Raw genomic sequence first — 17,092 nt, forward strand, 5'->3', positions numbered from 1 at the left:
TTGATTTCATTGTGGAGAGGATGGACATCTTGCTGTTAACTGTGAGAATGATACAAACCCTCGCAAAGTAGATGAGAAGCGCAGTGAATTAAGAGAGCGACAGGCCAAATGGGACCTTTAGAATGCTTTTAGCTCTAAGTCTTTAAACTGAAGTCAGTCTCTGTTGCAGGGCGGACAGAGACTAGAAGAGAACAATGCCCTAAGAAGAATGGATATCTGTTTCACCAGCATGCTCATAAGTCCCAATGTCATGGATTACCTGCCGGCTTAGTAGGAACAAGGTGCACTGCCATAATCCAAATTGAAGGGAGAGAAGTGAACTGCCTCCTAGACACCGGTTCGCAGGTGACAACTATTCCTAAGTCCTACTATGATAAATACTTATGCAAGCACCCCATGAAATCCTTGGATCATCTTCTAGAAGTAGAGGGAGCCAATGGACAAGTTGTACCCTATTTGGGTTATGTCGAGCTTAACCTGAAGTTTCCCGAAAATGTCCTTGGGGTGGAAGCAGGAGTTCCAACCTTAGCCCTGGTAGTCCCTGATTTGATGAACATACCACAGATCCTAATTGGTACCAATTCGCTTGATGTGTTGTATACCAACTGCACTCAAGAGAACACAACCATTTTCAAGTCAACTTGCTATGGCTATCAAGCTGTGATAAATGTACTTGAGCAGAAAAAAAACCACAAGCTTCCAGTGGAACTGTGGCATGTGTTAAGCTGAAAGGGAGCCAACAAGAGGTTGTACCAGCAGGGTACACTGTAGTTATGAATGGACATATCCACGTGAAAGGCCCTCTCTTTGAAAAGTGGGTTTCAGTGGAACAACCTACCACAACATCCATACCTAATGGTCTATTAGTAGCAAGCTCTCTGCACAGTCTACCTCCAGGGCATCGCTTTGCTCAGTTGCTAGTTGTAGTGAGGAATGACACTCAAACTGATCTAGTGATTCCCCCAAAGACTGTGATAGCTGAAGTGCATGCAGTTCAGGGAATGATGGAGAAACAGCTATCCAAAGTTCATGCTGAAAGTGAAAAGATGAAACATATTCCATCAAACATTTTAATTGACTATGGAGATTCTCCTCTGTTGCCAGAGTGGAAAGATAAGATAACATCCCTGCTGAACTCCATGCCTGATGTCTTTGCGTTACACGATCTGGATTATGGTCACACTGACAAAGTGAAACACCAAATTAAGCTCAGTGATGAGACACCATTTAAGCACAGAGCTCAACCAATTCACCCCCAAGATGTGGATGCAGTCAGGAAGCATCTTCAAGAGCTTCTGGAAGCAGGTGTCATCAGGGAGTCAGAATCTCCATTTTCGTCTCCAATAGTTGTTGTTTGGAAGAAGAATAACTCTGTGCGCCTGTGCATTGACTTCCGGAAATTAAACTCCCAGACCATAAAGGATGCCTACGCCCTTCCTAACTTGGAAAAAGCTTTCTCAGACTTGACCGGATCAAAATGGTTCTCAGTCCTTGACTTGAAGTCCGGATATTATCAAATTGAGATTAAAGAGTCTGATAGGCAAAAAAACGCCTTTGTATGCCCATTACGATTCTGGGAATTTAACCGGATGCCGCAAGGAATCACCAATGCACCAAGCATGTTTTAATGGCTAATGGAGCGTTGTATGGGAGACCTGAACCGGAAGGAAGTACTTGTGTTTATTGATGACCTCATAGTTTTCTCAAAAACTTTGGAGGAACATGAGACACGATTGATGCAGGTGCTCAAAAGACTCAGAGACTTTGGGTTAAAGCTTTCACCAGAAAAGTGTAAGTTCTGTCAAACAGCTGTCAGATACTTGGGCCATATTGTATCCCAGAATGGAGTGGAAACTGACCCTTTGAAAGTAGAAGCCCTGAAAACCTGGCCAAGACCAACAAATCTAAAGGAGTTAGGATCTTTCCTCGGACTCTCAGGTTACTACAGGAGGTTCGTACAGGATTATTCAAAGATTGTGAAGCCTCTTAACGATCTTACAGCTGGATATCCTCCACTGCAAAAGGATCGCAGAAAGAAAATGGATGAAAGTAAGCACTATTTCGATCCAAAGGGACAATTTGGAGAAAGATGATCCAAAGAATGTCAGCAAGCATTTGACACTGTCATTGCAAAACTTACATCTGCTCCAGTGTTAGGATTTGCCAACCCCAAGTTGCCATATGTCTTGCACACTGATGCTAGTACCAGCGGTCTTGGTGCAGCACTGTATCAAGCACAAGATGGACAGATGAGAGTCATTGCTTTTGCAAGCCGGGGACTTACCAGGAGTGAAGAAAATATCCAGTACACAAGTTAGAATTTCTGGCGTTGAAGTGGGCCGTTACTGCCAAATTTAACGATTACTTGTATGGAGCTGATTTCACCGTGGTAACTGACAGTAACCCGCTGACATACATCTTAACCAGCTACAGCTGGTTGTCGAGTCTGTCGAAATTTACCTTCAAAATACAATACCAGGCTGGAAGTAGGAATCAGGATGCGGATGGGTTGTTGAGATGTCCACAAGAGGAAGTTCCTGATGATCTGGAAACACAGAAAGAAAGGGAAAGAATTAGACAGTTTACTTACCATCACCTGACAGAAGACTCATCAACGGTTGTTCCTGCAGAAGTCGTAACAGCTATCTGTGAACGTCATCAAATTGATCAGTCCTGTGTTGATCCTAATTCTTTACACCCCTCTGTGACTTTAGTGGAATCCCTTGCTGTTGATGTGGATGCTTTACCGAAAGCCTTCCAACAAGAGAATACTTACCAGTTCACAGAGATTCCCAAACTGTCTGAGGAAGACCTGCGGGAAAGACAGAGAATGGATCCAAAAATTAGAATAGTCATCCAACAACTAAAATCCAAGGAAAAGCCCTGTCTCAAGTCCGTTCCATTTTAATTAATTCCATGGTTCAAAGAATGGAATCGTCTGGAATTGAGAAATGGTATACTGTTCAGGAGAAGACAGGAGCAAGAAAATTCGTCATACCAACTGGCTTTACCTGCTGATCTTGAAGGAACTCCATAATGAAATGGGTCACATGGGCATCGAGCGTACTCTTGACCTTGTTCGAACAAGATTCTTCTGGACTAAAATGGCCTCAGCAGTAGAAAAGAAGGTCAAAACCTGTGAGCATTGTGTTCGACAAAAGACTCTGCCAGAGAAAGCTGCTCCTTTGGTAAACATCAGAACCAGCAGACCGCTAGAGTTAGTTTGTATGGACTTCCAGTCCCTAGAGCCTGACCAAAGTAACACCAAGGACATACTGGTGATAACTGATCATTTCACCAAGTACGCTGTTGCTGTACCAATGCGGAATCAGAAAGCCCAGACAGTAGCCAAGTGTCTATTGGACAACTTTCTGGTGCACTACGGATTCCCAGAAAAGCTCCATAGCGATCAAGGTACAGACTTGGAGTCACGCACAATTAAAAAGCTGTGCAAATGTGCTGGAATATCCAAGATCAGAACCACTCCCTACCATCCGAGAGGCAATCCGGTAGAACGCTTTAATCGAACACTTCTACAGATGTTAGGAACCTTGAACAACAAGGAAAAGTCAAGATGGAAGGAGTATGTCAATCCTCTAGTGCACACATACAATTGCACTAAGAGTGATGTAACAGGATTCTCCCCATATGAACTAATGTTCGGGAGACAACCGCAACTACCAATTGACCTTGCATTTGGTTTACCTGTGGATGGACAGTCTGAATCCCACTCCAAGTACGTCCAAGGTCTCAAGAACCGACTAGAAGAAAGCTACAAGGTTGCAACCAGAAATGCTGCAAAGGTAGCGGAATGAAATAAGAAGAGGTATGACAAACGTGTTGTTGCCTCCACTCTTGAAGTCGGTGATCGTGTACTTGTAAAAAATGTACGTCTGAAAGGCAAACACAAGTTGGCAGAAAAGTGGGACCCTGAAATTTACGTGGTAATAAAGAAAGCAGGTGACTTACCCGTTTACACAGTAAAACCACAAAAAAAGGATGGACCTCTGAGAACTCTGCACAGGGATCTTCTGCTGCCTTGTGGATTCCTGTCGACAAGTGAGTCTGATGAATTCGTCAAAAGAAAAGTGGTTCAGAAACCCAGAACTAGAGCCAGATGTGCTGAGGAACCTGAGGAGTTTGAAAGCATGAGTGAGCATTCAGAGTCAGACTGTAATCCATTGGACTATTATGATCCTGGAAAATCCTTCGAGATTGAAACCAGAATTCTGTCTAACTCAAAACCAGTTCCTCCTTCCACCAGAAAAAGAACAGTCCACTTACCTGGTGCTGAACCTGTGATGAAAAAGGATGAAGAACTTATTATCCCGAAAGATCCTGTGAATAGAGACTTACCTGATGTGGAATCTTCCAATGCAAGGAAGGATGATCATCCCACCCCAGTACAACCAGTAGAGGGGAGCCTATCAGGTCAGCCTGAAATTGAAGTTCTGGAAGAGAAATGGCACAGGTTACAAATCAAGAGCAACCAGATGCTAACGGTGAATCACCTGAAAATACAAATGGAGGAGATGAAAGTAGCCCTTCCACTCAAAGAGAAAGCACCAATGTCAAAGACTCTAAAGAGAACCAGAGTGTGGAAACTGAAACTGAATTTCTAAGACGTTCAAACAGACAATGTGAAGCTCCAAAATGATTTCATTACCCGCAACTGGGTAATCCTCTCAGTTTAGTCATTCAATCCCTGTTCTCCAGTCTGAGTACAGAAATTATTACTTCTTTGGAAGATCTGAATCCCCCTAGAACTTACTCTCCTATTGAAATCATCTGAACTCCAGCATGCAGAGGGACCTGCATACATTCAGGAGGGGAGAGTGTAATATATATAGAAAAAGAAAGAGAAGAAAAATGCAGGAAAATTGCTTTGTAAATTAAAATTAGAAATGCTTTTGAGCCGATTGCTCGTTGGTGAGGTGAAAGGTTAGTCCCGCCCCTTGCCGAAAATTAGCGGACAAGCAGGCAGAACGAGAGTGAACTTGACCGAGAGAAAACACAATTGCACAAATTGTAATTAGAATCCTCTGTTTAGTAATCCAGCGATTAGATTATTAAAAAGTTGAATTTACATCTGTGATATATAAGTTTTAGAAACTGTTTTGAAAATAGTAGTGTGCGTTTGAACAAGACTGACGCAATAAGATATATAATATACATCATTTCTGGAGAGAAACAACTATTTTTGTTTTCTGATTTATTCTTCTCCTTGGTGAGTATAAACTTTGTTATAGGAAGTGTATTTAGTTATTTCGATTGCAAATAGTGTGAATTGTAACGTGAAAAAGAAATTTCAAAAAAGTAATGTGATGTAAATGTTTTTAAAAATGCTTTGAAAGTGTATGAATATGATGTTATGACTGTATATAGTCATGTTTAAAGGTTTATAAGATGTTTTACATGTTAGACAGATAATTTCTTAAAGTGAAATATGCGCCATGCGGTGCTAGCTTGCTCACACTGTGCATAGGCCCTAGTGTTGGACTGAGCACATGGTGAATAAGCATGTATGTCCTCATGTATGTGCAAATGATTGAGACCGAGAGATTGATTTAAATTGAAATGATTTATTTGGACAATGACATTAATGTTTCAATTTGGCTTTGTTGTTACAAGGCTGTTTTTTTCCCCTTTTTTTCTTTGTGAGAATTGTTCCCGAATCCTGTCCTTGCTGAATATTCGTATTCCAGTCTGGACTGGCGAGCCATTCCATTATTTCGTACCTGGAAACAGAGAAAAGAGCGTGAAGTCTGCCAAACTGGTGGGATCAAACTATTTTTGCTTTGATTTTTGATTTTAGAAAGTCTACCTGGACCTTCAATGGATCAAACATTTGTTATTTTTTCTCTCTCCTGGATTTAATTTTTCCTTCCACTTTTTGATGAACATTGCTTTACATATTTTAACTTGAAATTGAGACATAGAACTTAAACTCAACTGGACATTAAGACTAAGTTGAACGCAAAAACTGAAACACTAATTTTGAAATTCAGTGTGTGATATTTATTATTATTTTAATGTTTTGTTTTTTTTTATTCTGGATCTGAGCTTTGATTTGGGTTTTTGAATTTTCATACCCTTTTGTTATTTTGAGTTTTATCATTCAATTCACTGTTATTTCATTACCAACTTAAAAGAGAAGTTTTGAGCAGTAAAAATAATCAATCAAAACAATATACTAGAGTCTTTGCCGTATTGAATGACTCTGTTCTTTATTCTACTTTATTCTTTGTGATTAATTGATTAGAGACTAATACTAGATTACACTATTATACTTATTGCTTACTTTTGCTCCTGTGAGACAACCCTTATCTTCTGATTCTGGTCCACAAGAATCCCCAGTGGTTGGCGTGGTTCCACAAGTGTTTTATGCAGTGACCTAGAGTTGGTTAGAAGAGTGCTACACACTAGTAGGACTGCGTTACACACACCACAGACCACACACATTACACGCACACAAACGTAGCATACACACACGCACAACACACACATCACACACATGCATATTCACTCAAAAAAACTGTATATACTTGGGTTTTCTCCGAGTCATTCACTTTGTCTTTCCAGAGTGTATTTTTTTTTTTTTTTTACAATTAGATGTATTGTCATACATGTAATAAGCTTTGGGCTTTTGGTTTACCATTGTTTTTATTATATACAAATGTTCTGTAAATCAGAATCTGTGTTGTTTTCTTTAATGTTATTTAGCTTTTATACTAAGACAGTTTAATAAAGAAGTTTAAATCTGTTTAACTTCTGTTACATTTTTAAGTCACTATTTCAAAGGGTACATTTATACAAGGTAGTAACACGGTGTTTTGTAGTCAAACTGAAGCATTTTTTTTTTAATCACAAGGTTTAGAAAAAACTTTTCTGTGTCTGGCTTCTGAAGACAGATTTTTGACAAAGCGCTTTGTATTTACTGCTGTAAACCTTTTGTCCAAAAAAATAGCACTGCACATGAAATATTAATGTTTAGTGTTTAGTGGCAAAGAAATAGGGCTGAGCAGACACAAATTTAAAATTAATGTCAGAACAATCACTGCTATCTCAGAGTAAACCAACCATTTCCACCAAGTAATCCCAGGCACTCAGCTCCTGTCCACCTATTTGCACAATATATGGCTTGCCTGGCTGCAGTGGAGAGCACACACATTAGAAGCAATGAAGCTAATGATTTCTAAGCTCTCGGAGGCGCCTGTCCATGCACAGTGATGACAAACCTGTCAAGTGGCATAATCTAGGAGGCAATTGTAACATCCTCAGAAAACCATAGTGCTTCACAACCCCTAAACCACCCACTCTCTCCTCCCTACACCTCACTATTAATAGAGCATCAATAAATTTCTGGCCTGTATTGGGACAGTGAATTCACTTGTAATAACTAAAGGTAGAGTAGAATGATAAATACATAAAGAAAATGATTGTCATGCCCTGGAGCACCAGACCTTGTTATGCAGTCTTAATTTTGGCCTTTGCTCAGGAATTATTTATCACGGGCATATTATGATGCAATGTCTTTGTTATTCTTTAATTGATGGAGTTATGCTGTGATCTTAACATATTTGGATGTATGGGCTTAGTATACATTTTGCTTTCACCTTATCTAGATTTATCAACATAAAATGTGTTTGATGTCTGAGACAAGCTCTGCATTGGGATTTTGACCAATTTTTTATGAAATATGGTTTGTATGGTTTTGATGTGCTTTAAAAAAAGATAAGTCCACGGATTTGTGTTGAACAATGCCAGATTCAGGCAGATGGGTTTTTTTTGTGACAAGCTATGTTTAGGATTAGGATTATTAAGCATATTGTATAGACTTTTGTACAAAAAACAATGTATGATTTTCTGTTCTTTGCTTTATATTTTGCTTACTAGTGCTTAAAATAAAATCTAAATTCTGTTAATAGAACAAGTTAAGTATGATGAAGAACAGACACACACACACATTATATATATATATATATATATATATATATATATATATATATATATATATATATATATATATGTGGCAAGTGTAATGGTGTCACACTACATTATTAGAGTTACAATTGATCAGTGGCATTGAGGTGTGAGTTTTCTTTCTTTATTTTGAAATTTATATTGGCGATTACAGGAATGATGCACGGTCACGTGGTCACAGGTAGAATACTCTCACGTGTACACGCAAAGGTAGAGATGACGTCATTTCCGTGCGCCCTCTCTCTTTTGCCGAATGCGATAGCGATGAGAGGTATGATTTATCAGCTCTTCGGGAAAAGTTTTAGAATATAATAAATACTAATCGGTTAAGGAATTTTTGTGTTAAACATGATTATTTGTTCATTTTTCTTTTGATTTACGGTTAGTAAGTTATTTAATGAATGTAATAATGTGTATAGTTAATTTCATAATTATTTCAGGTAATGGCCGCCATTACACGTGCGGCATCCTTTAGTTAAATTGAGTAAAATGAATAATTTCATTGCTATAAATTTGGTTAATTAAAGATGCATTTTATTTCAATGATCCATGAGAAGTTCCATGTTTCCATGTATTTTTTTTGTTAAGTTAATATACAGTACATTAAAAGAATATGTAATGATTGACAGGCACGGCTAGACCAGAGATTCGCCATTTATTATCTGATGGTGTCTGTTTCAATACAGGTATGTAATTGGATCATTGGTATTTTAGTTTTCTGTATTTTTCTTTCTTTCGATGTTATATTATTATTATAGTTTAGAAATTGTCTATTTTCCGTGCGCCCTCTCTCTTTTGCCGAATGCGATAGCGATGAGAGGCACGGCTAGACCAGAGATTCGCCATTTATTATCTGATGGTGTCTGTTTCAATACAGTGATTGGAGAATACAGAAGCTGGAAGTAAATCATATGACAATTGTACCGTGTGGAGTCTTTTCATTTAAAAACATACACAACGCAGAGCGAACCCACTACAAATTGGTGCCGTCGTTTGGTTTGCTGATTGCTGACCGCCGGGAAGCTGCGAGAGCCAAAGCTGTCTTTGCCAGAGCCATGCTGATGTCATCATTGATCTGCATTTCAGGAGCGATTTGCCACTGACTAGCTTGGATTGACCTATCTTATTTATCTTTTGAGGGATCATTTTTCGTTGGAAAAGACTTGCGGGACATTTGACAGTAAGCTCACTTTGATTTCAGGTTAAAAGTTTTTTTTGTGTGTATTAAGCAAAATTCGGGAAATTGGTATGGCTGATGACAAGGAGGAAGGTTTAGTATTGGATTACAGCAAAATGATGGCTGGTAGGGGAAGGGGTGCACTACTGGCCACACCTGACAGAGGTTTTCAGTTTATGGGTCCGCAGTATGCAAGCACTGGGAGGGGTGGAAGACTTAGATCGCCAGTTGTGGATAGACCTGACATAAACTGTAGTCCAATAACAAAACCATACATGCATAACAAACATGAATCGGGACTTTCAGGTGATATGAGTGACCTTGTTAGGCAAATTGGATCTGAAATTGGTGAAGCTATCAGGGACAGTCTGCTTCAAACTAGACATTCAAGTTTGCCATCTAGTGGTTGCTCTGGAGAAAATATTAACGTTTCTGATGCTAAAATGTCGAACACGACCATTATTGATGCTTCCAAGTTAAATTTGGTTCTGAAGTCTGAAATAACTGCACCACCTTATTTTCGTGGAGACGGTACTGATAAGTGTTCTGTGATGGAGTGGGAAGAACTGATGCGGGTGTACCTTAATAAAAGGGAAGTGATAGGCTTGGAAAGGGTTGAGGAAGTAATGAACAGATTAATGGGGAGGGCTAGGGACATTATAAGGGTCTGGTTGAGCAACAGAACGGTTACTCCGACCGTGGATGCTGTTTTCACGGTTTTGAGACATCACTTTAGTGATTCCAGTAGCTCAGGTATGCCTTTAGCTGATTTCTACTCTGTGAAACCTTTCTCCAATGAAGGTCCCCTGGATTATTGGATAAGGTTGAACAAGGCTGCTGAGGTGGCGGAGCAGGGCCTTAGGGAGGAGGGCAGGACTTTAGAAAATCGAAGTAGGGAACTGGCTGTAATGTTTATTCGACACTGTCCTGAAAGGGAACTGTCTCTTGTATTCAAAAGCAAACCAGTACAGTCTTGGACAGCTTCTGAGGTCCAAGAGAGATTGGATGAGATGCTAAGGGAACAGAAAGTGACAAGGCGTGTTACAAGTCAACACACTACCAAAGTTCTTGAGCCTATTAATGAGTCAACATCTCTGCCTCCTCATAGACCTGAAACAACTACAACAGCAGCTGATAGCGGTGCTCTAGACAAAGTTTTGACTATGTTGGAGAAGACTCTTGTTTGTAATACACAGTCAGTGCGAGGTGGTTGGTCCAAGAATCCTAATAGACGGAATCGTGATTGTAGAGTCTGCACCAGCAAAGATCACAGTACTACGGCCCATTGCAAGATGTACAATCTCTGCTTTAAGTGTTATTCGCCTGGGCATATGAGCTTCAATTGTGAGACGACTGTCCCCAGGGAAGGCACTGGCAGACGGGGAGATGATGAGCTTCAGGGAAACTAGAGAGCCTCTATTGTGGGGAGGGCAATGTGGGGCAAAATGTAAGATCCTCCTTGGATACTGATGTTAAGTCGGTTTATTCATCTTGTTGTGAGAGTGTAAGCAAAGACAAGACTGTGATTTTTCAGAATATTATTCAGTCATTGCCGAACGACAGTCTGTTTTATACAAGTGTTTTGGTGCAGGGCAGAGTTCGTTTGAGGGGAATGCTGGACAGTGGCTCCATGGCAACTACTTTGAGTGCTGATGCAGTTCCTCAGCTAAGAGAAGCTGGAATCTTGAATCAGGAGTTGTTTCCCCGGTCGGACATTGTCCTAGTTGGGTGTGGTGGAAAGCAGACTAGTCCTGTAGGTACCTGTGAACTGAAAATTGAGGTGTATGGGTTCTGCTTTAGTGTTCCAGTTCTTGTTGTGAGTGGACAGGTGGACCAGCTAATCATTGGTACCAATGTGCTGAAACCTTTGATCAGAGAGATGAAATCAAATAAGGGGTTCTGGAGAGTCCTGGATAAACCAGACCAAACAAATCAGAGTGAAGATTGTCAGTTTCTACGTATGCTTTCAAGTATCGAGAGGTGGAAGGGCAGTACTATTCCTGACAAAGTTGGTACTTTAAAGTCCAAGTCTACTGTGGTTTTGCAACCGATGAGTGAGCACCTTGTCTGGGGTCGGCTACCACCGGGACTGAAACTGTCAGTCGGCAGCACGGTTGTAATTGAGCCTAGTGTTTCTCGCTGTGTCCATCGTAATGTCCTTGTCGGTAGAGTGATCTCGCCTTTATGGGGAGACAGTTGGCTCCCAGTTAGGATGATAAATCCCACGAACTCTGAGATTGTGCTACGCAGAAACGCAAAACTTGCTGATGTCTGTCCATGCATTGCCTTGGAAGATTTTGAACAGGTACCAGAACAGAAAATTTTTCAGAACATGGCCGTGAGTGGCAACAGTTCTTGTGGTAGCTTGTCAGCGAAGAGCTCAGTGTCTGGGGTCGAGCACCTTAGTGACACTCGATTAGATGAGCTTGGCCTCAAGGATATAAATGTTAAAGACTGCGAGGTGTCACCTTTCTGGAGAGGCAGGCTCATTGATTTGATAAAGGAATATGGGTGTGTTTTCTCTAGACAGTCATTGGATTGTGGCGAGGCGAAGGGGTTCTGTCATCGCATTCGCTTGACGGATGAGAGACCGTTCGCTTACCTTATCGGAGACTATCACCTGCTCATTACCACAAGCTGAAGCAGACTTTAGATGAAATGGAACAAAGAGAGATCATCAGAAAATCAACCAGCGAATTTGCATCACCGTTGGTATTGGTTTGGAAGAAGAATGGGGACTTGCGGCTGTGCACTGACTTTAGGTGGCTGAACGCTCGGACGGTGAGGGACGCACATCCTCTACCTCACCAGGCGGATGTGCTAGCAGCACTGGGGGGGAATGCTTTGTTTAGTACCATGGATTTAACATCGGGGTACTACAACATTCCTTTGCATGAGGAGGACAAAAAGTTTACAGCTTTCAGTTCTCCCCTTGGTTTGCATGAGTACAACCGCTTGCCACAGGGTCTGTGCAACAGTCCCAACATTCATGAGGATGATGCTAACTATTTTTGGTGATCAAAATTTTTTGAGCTTGCTCTGTTACCTTGATGACCTGTTGGTTTTCGGTAAGAATGAGGAAGAATGTTTGCAGAGACTTGAGATGGTGTTTCGACGTCTCAGGGATCATAATTTAAAGCTATCACCCTCAAAGTGTAGGTTTTTACGGAGATCTGTGAAATTTTTGGGTCACATCGTTTCACAGGAGGGCGTGGCTAGTGATCCAATGAAGGTGGAGGCTATTGTGGGTGTGTCTGAGGAACACTTAATGGAAGCTGATGGTGTCACTCCTTCCGTGGGTAAAATTAGGTCCTTTTTGGGGATGGTTATATATTATCAGCACTTTATCGAGAATTGCTCAATGATTGCAAAGCCTCTTTTTCAGTTAACAACGGGCCAAAAGAAACCTAGGAAGATGAGGGGCATAGGTAAGAGGTCCGGGGCTGTCCGGAAACTCACCCCTGGTGATTGGACAGATGAATGTAGACAGGCGTTTGTGAATTTGAAGATGATGCTGGTGAAGCAAGTTTTACTTGCTCACCCTGACTTCTCGAAGCCATTTATTCTGTCTGTGGATGCTTCGATGAGTGGTCTTGGGGCTGTGCTTTCCCAAGTACAGGAGGGTCATGCTGTAGCAAGACCAATTGTTTTCACTTCGAAGTCTCTTAACCATGCCCAGTCCAGGTATCCGGCTCATAGACTTGAATTTCTGGCCATGAAGTGGGCCATTTGCGATAAATTCAGTCATTGGCTCCGTGGGCACAGATTTACGGTTTGGACGGATAACAACCCGCTCAAGTATATTTTGACCAAGCCAAAGCTTGATGCCTGCGAGCAGAGATGGGTCGCGAAGTTGGCTCTTTTTGAGTTTGATATTCAGTACATACCGGGACCGAAGAATGTGGTAGCCGATGCATTGAGTCGGGAGCCTTTCGCTACTTCTAAGATTTTGCACAGACTAACGAGAACCCCATATGATATTCTAAAGCATGAAGCGGAGACGCTTGGGGTTGGGCGAGTGCAGGATATGTTTCATTTGTCCTGTGTACGTGAAAAAGAAGAGGGATTTAAGAAAATGCCTGCGTCGCAGACGTGTCAGGAAGTGTCTAACCTAGTTCATAGCCACTGGGAGGAAGCCGCTGCAACTAGAGCAGTCGCGTATGTTCAGCATTTGAGGGGTTTGGAGGATGACATGCAGTACCCAATTGATAAGCTTACGCATGCTGAATTGCTTGACAAGCAGCGTCTGGATCCAGTTGTGAGTAGGGTGAGGTTCTTTGTAGAGCGTGGTAGACGGCCTAGTAGGCGAGAGAAAGTTGAGGAGTCAGAGGAAACTGTACGAACACTGAAACAATGGGGTAAATTCACAATCAAGTTAGGCATACTTTACCGGGTGTCTAAGAACCCACTAACCAAGAAAAAGATTTTTCAGTATGTTGTACCGGCGGTCTTGAGAGGTTTGGTTCTAAAAGGGGTGCATGATAATGCAGGTCATCAGGGCCAGCACCGCACTCTTTGGCTTGCACGGCAGAGATTCTACTGGAATTCTTTGGAGCATGATACAAAATTGTACGTGTCGCAATGCAAGAGATGTGTATTGAGTAAAACTCCTGAACCAGAGGCCAGAGCTCCACTTGTGTCGATAACTACAACAGCACCATTAGAGTTGGTTTGTGTCGATTTTTGGACAGCTGAGAATGTCAATAACAAGTCGGTTGATGTGTTGGTAGTAACCGATCACTTCACTAAACTTGCCTGTGCGTACACTTGTCCTAATCAAACTGCCAAGTCTGTTGCCCGTGTACTGTGGAACAATTTTTTCTGTGTATATGGTTTCCCGGCTCGTATCCATTCAGATAAGGGTGCAAACTTTGAAAGTTCTTTGATTGCAGAAATGTTGACATTATCGGGTGTTGCCAAATCCCATACTACTCCTTATCACCCTATGGGTAATGGTCAAACTGAAAGGTTTAATCGTACTCTTGGTGATATGATTAGGTCTCTGCCTCCGAGGTCTAAAGTTAACTGGCCTCAGATGCTAAATACACTGACTTTTTTGTACAATTGTACTAGGCATGAGACTACTGGCTATCCACCTTTCTTTTTGATGTTTGGCCATTCCCCGAGGTTGCCAGTGGATGTTCTGTTTGAGAGTGTGATTTTGGATGGTGAAAATGTTGACGTGAGTAAATATGTCCAGTCCATGGGAAGGGATTTGAGAGAGGCAATGTCACTTGCACAACAAAATGCACACCAACATCAGAACAAACAGGCTGATTATTACAATCGAAAGTGCAAGGGTCATTTGTTGGAGTTGGGTGATAGAGTCCTCATAGCGAACAAAGGGGAGAAAGGAAAAAGGAAATTAGCTGACCGTTGGGAGAGCACAGTGTATGTTGTAGTGAGTAAGAACTGTTCTTTGAATACATACAAGATTCGTCATCCTGTTACAGGAGGTGTCAAAGTTGTCCATCGGAATTTGTTAATGCCTGTGAACTTCTTACCATTGCCTGCTTGGGATGACTCAGTGGATTTAGAGTGTGACTTAAGTTCAAACGGTGATTTGTCACAATCGGACTCTCAGGACAGTGATACTGAAGACAGGACTTCTCAATGGATTGCTGACTTGAATGAGGTTGAGGGAATGGGTACAGGTGAAACGGTGGATGTGATCAACAGTGTTGAACATGAGATTGGGATTCATGAGGCAGGGCAGCACACTAGACAAGATGAAGGGACGGGATGTCAGGATGATTCCGACAGTTCGTCTAATGCTTCAGTGTCCTTGTGCTGCACATCAAACGGGGAGACACCGCTTAAACTAGATGCTCAGACTGGTGACTCAGTATCACAAATTGTAATGGCTGTTGCAGATCAGGGTTGTGATGTTTTGGAAGAGGAACCTGGGGGCTCATCTCAACATGTTGATTTTTCCCGGTTTGCGGCAGAGTCTCCTGAGCGGCGAGGTACGCGCACGAGGTTTGGTAGAATTATTAAACCTGTGAGCAGATTGATACAGATAATGTCGAACCAACGGGTTTGTCCTGTGTTAGAAGTGTAAAATCAATTTTTTTTTTTTTTTTTTTTCCCCCTACATCGTGTTTTTGTGTCACGTCTATCCACTTGTTCTGGGTGGAAGAAAGATCTTTAGTTTTTTTATTGACTGTTGGTGTGCGTCATATTTGAGACTGTGTATATGGCATGGTTTTTCAAATGGTAGATTGGGGGTTAGCTACCCTTGGTGTATCTGAATCTTTAATAAGATAGCTTTATAGCTGTATAGGGAGTTTGAGATGACAGTACTGGAAAGTCATGATCTGTTGAATATTGTAGTGTGAAACCAGTGGGTGTGAATGTGGCAAGTGTAATGGTGTCACACTACATTATTAGAGTTACAATTGATCAGTGGCATTGAGGTGTGAGTTTTCTTTCTTTATTTTGAAATTTATATTGGCGATTACAGGAATGATGCACGGTCACGTGGTCACAGGTAGAATACTCTCACGTGTACACGCAAAGGTAGAGATGACGTCATTTCCGTGCGCCCTCTCTCTTTTGCCGAATGCGATAGCGATGAGAGGTATGATTTATCAGCTCTTCGGGAAAAGTTTTAGAATATAATAAATACTAATCGGTTAAGGAATTTTTGTGTTAAACATGATTATTTGTTCATTTTTCTTTTGATTTACATTTAGTAAGTTATTTAATGAATGTAATAATGTGTATAGTTAATTTCATAATTATTTCAGGTAATGGCCGCCATTACACGTGCGGCATCCTTTAGTTAAATTGAGTAAAATGAATAATTTCATTGCTATAAATTTGGTTAATTAAAGATGCATTTTATTTCAATGATCCATGAGAAGTTCCATGTATCCATGTATTTTTTTTGTTAAATTAATATACAGTACATTAAAAGAATATGTAATGATTGACAGGCACGGCTAGACCAGAGATTCGCCATTTATTATCTGATGGTGTCTGTTTCAATACAGGTATGTAATTGGATCATTGGTATTTTATTTTTCTGTATTTTTCTTTCTTTCGATGTTATATTATTATTATAGTTTAGAAATTGTCTATTTTCCGTGCGCCCTCTCTCTTTTGCCGAATGCGATAGCGATGAGAGGCACGGCTAGACCAGAGATTCGCCATTTATTATCTGATGGTGTCTGTTTCAATACAGTGATTGGAGAATACAGAAGCTGGAAGTAAATCATACGACAATTGTACCGTGTGGAGTCTTTTCATTTAAAAACATACACAACGCAGAGCGAACCCACTACATATATATATATATATATACACACACACACACACCATTTTATTTTTTTATTTGTTTTGTTTTGCCTTAAGGAACTAGCAAATAAAAACTGATTTAATTTTCTGTTATAAAAATTACTATTTTCAGAAGAATAACCATTTAAAGGATTATTATAATACTGCACAGTGCTGGACTAGCATTAATCTAGCTTGCACCTAGAGAATTAAAAGAAACTGAATGGTTATGATACCACCAAGTGTCATGATCTCAGTCCATGAAGTGCATTACATCAAACCTTGCAGTTTTAGAGAGAAAGAGAGTGAGCGGGCAAGAGAAACTCCCATTGACCTTTGTGGAAGAAAGCTGACATCATAAAGTGCAGTCTGCTGCCTACTGAATGGGAATGCCATTTCAGATTAAGGACTTCTTAAATTATGCATTTGGTTCAGTCTCCCTAGGTGAGAGTGAGTGTGCAGAGATGGAATTGGGAGAATATAATACATTTAGTGCTCCAATGTTAAGAGTGGGTGGTCACCCATGAGAGCATCTAACTGACTAGGAGGTCAAGCATGTTAGCGAGGTCAGTAAATAATATTAAACATGTTAAGCTATATGGAGTGTATTGCTTATTAATACAAAATTGTCAAATTATGCAATGCAGTGATCTG

The 17,092-nt window shown here is 40.8% G+C and overlaps 2 long non-coding RNA genes across 2 annotated transcripts; both read left to right on the forward strand.

The window, feature by feature from the left end:
* Positions 1–8,039: 8,039 nt before the first annotated feature.
* On the forward strand, positions 8,040–8,895 carry LOC124396077. The gene is made up of 3 exons (XR_006927716.1): positions 8,040–8,254; positions 8,613–8,669; positions 8,861–8,895. It is a non-coding gene; the product is annotated as an uncharacterized LOC124396077 (long non-coding RNA).
* Positions 8,896–15,358: 6,463 nt separating this feature from the next.
* On the forward strand, positions 15,359–16,388 carry LOC124396078. Its single transcript, XR_006927717.1, has 3 exons — positions 15,359–15,740; positions 16,099–16,155; positions 16,347–16,388. It is a non-coding gene; the product is annotated as an uncharacterized LOC124396078 (long non-coding RNA).
* Positions 16,389–17,092: the final 704 nt, after the last annotated feature.

Source organism: Silurus meridionalis, chromosome 13, assembly GCF_014805685.1.
Source record: "Silurus meridionalis isolate SWU-2019-XX chromosome 13, ASM1480568v1, whole genome shotgun sequence".
Classification (NCBI taxonomy): Eukaryota; Metazoa; Chordata; class Actinopteri; order Siluriformes; family Siluridae; genus Silurus; species Silurus meridionalis.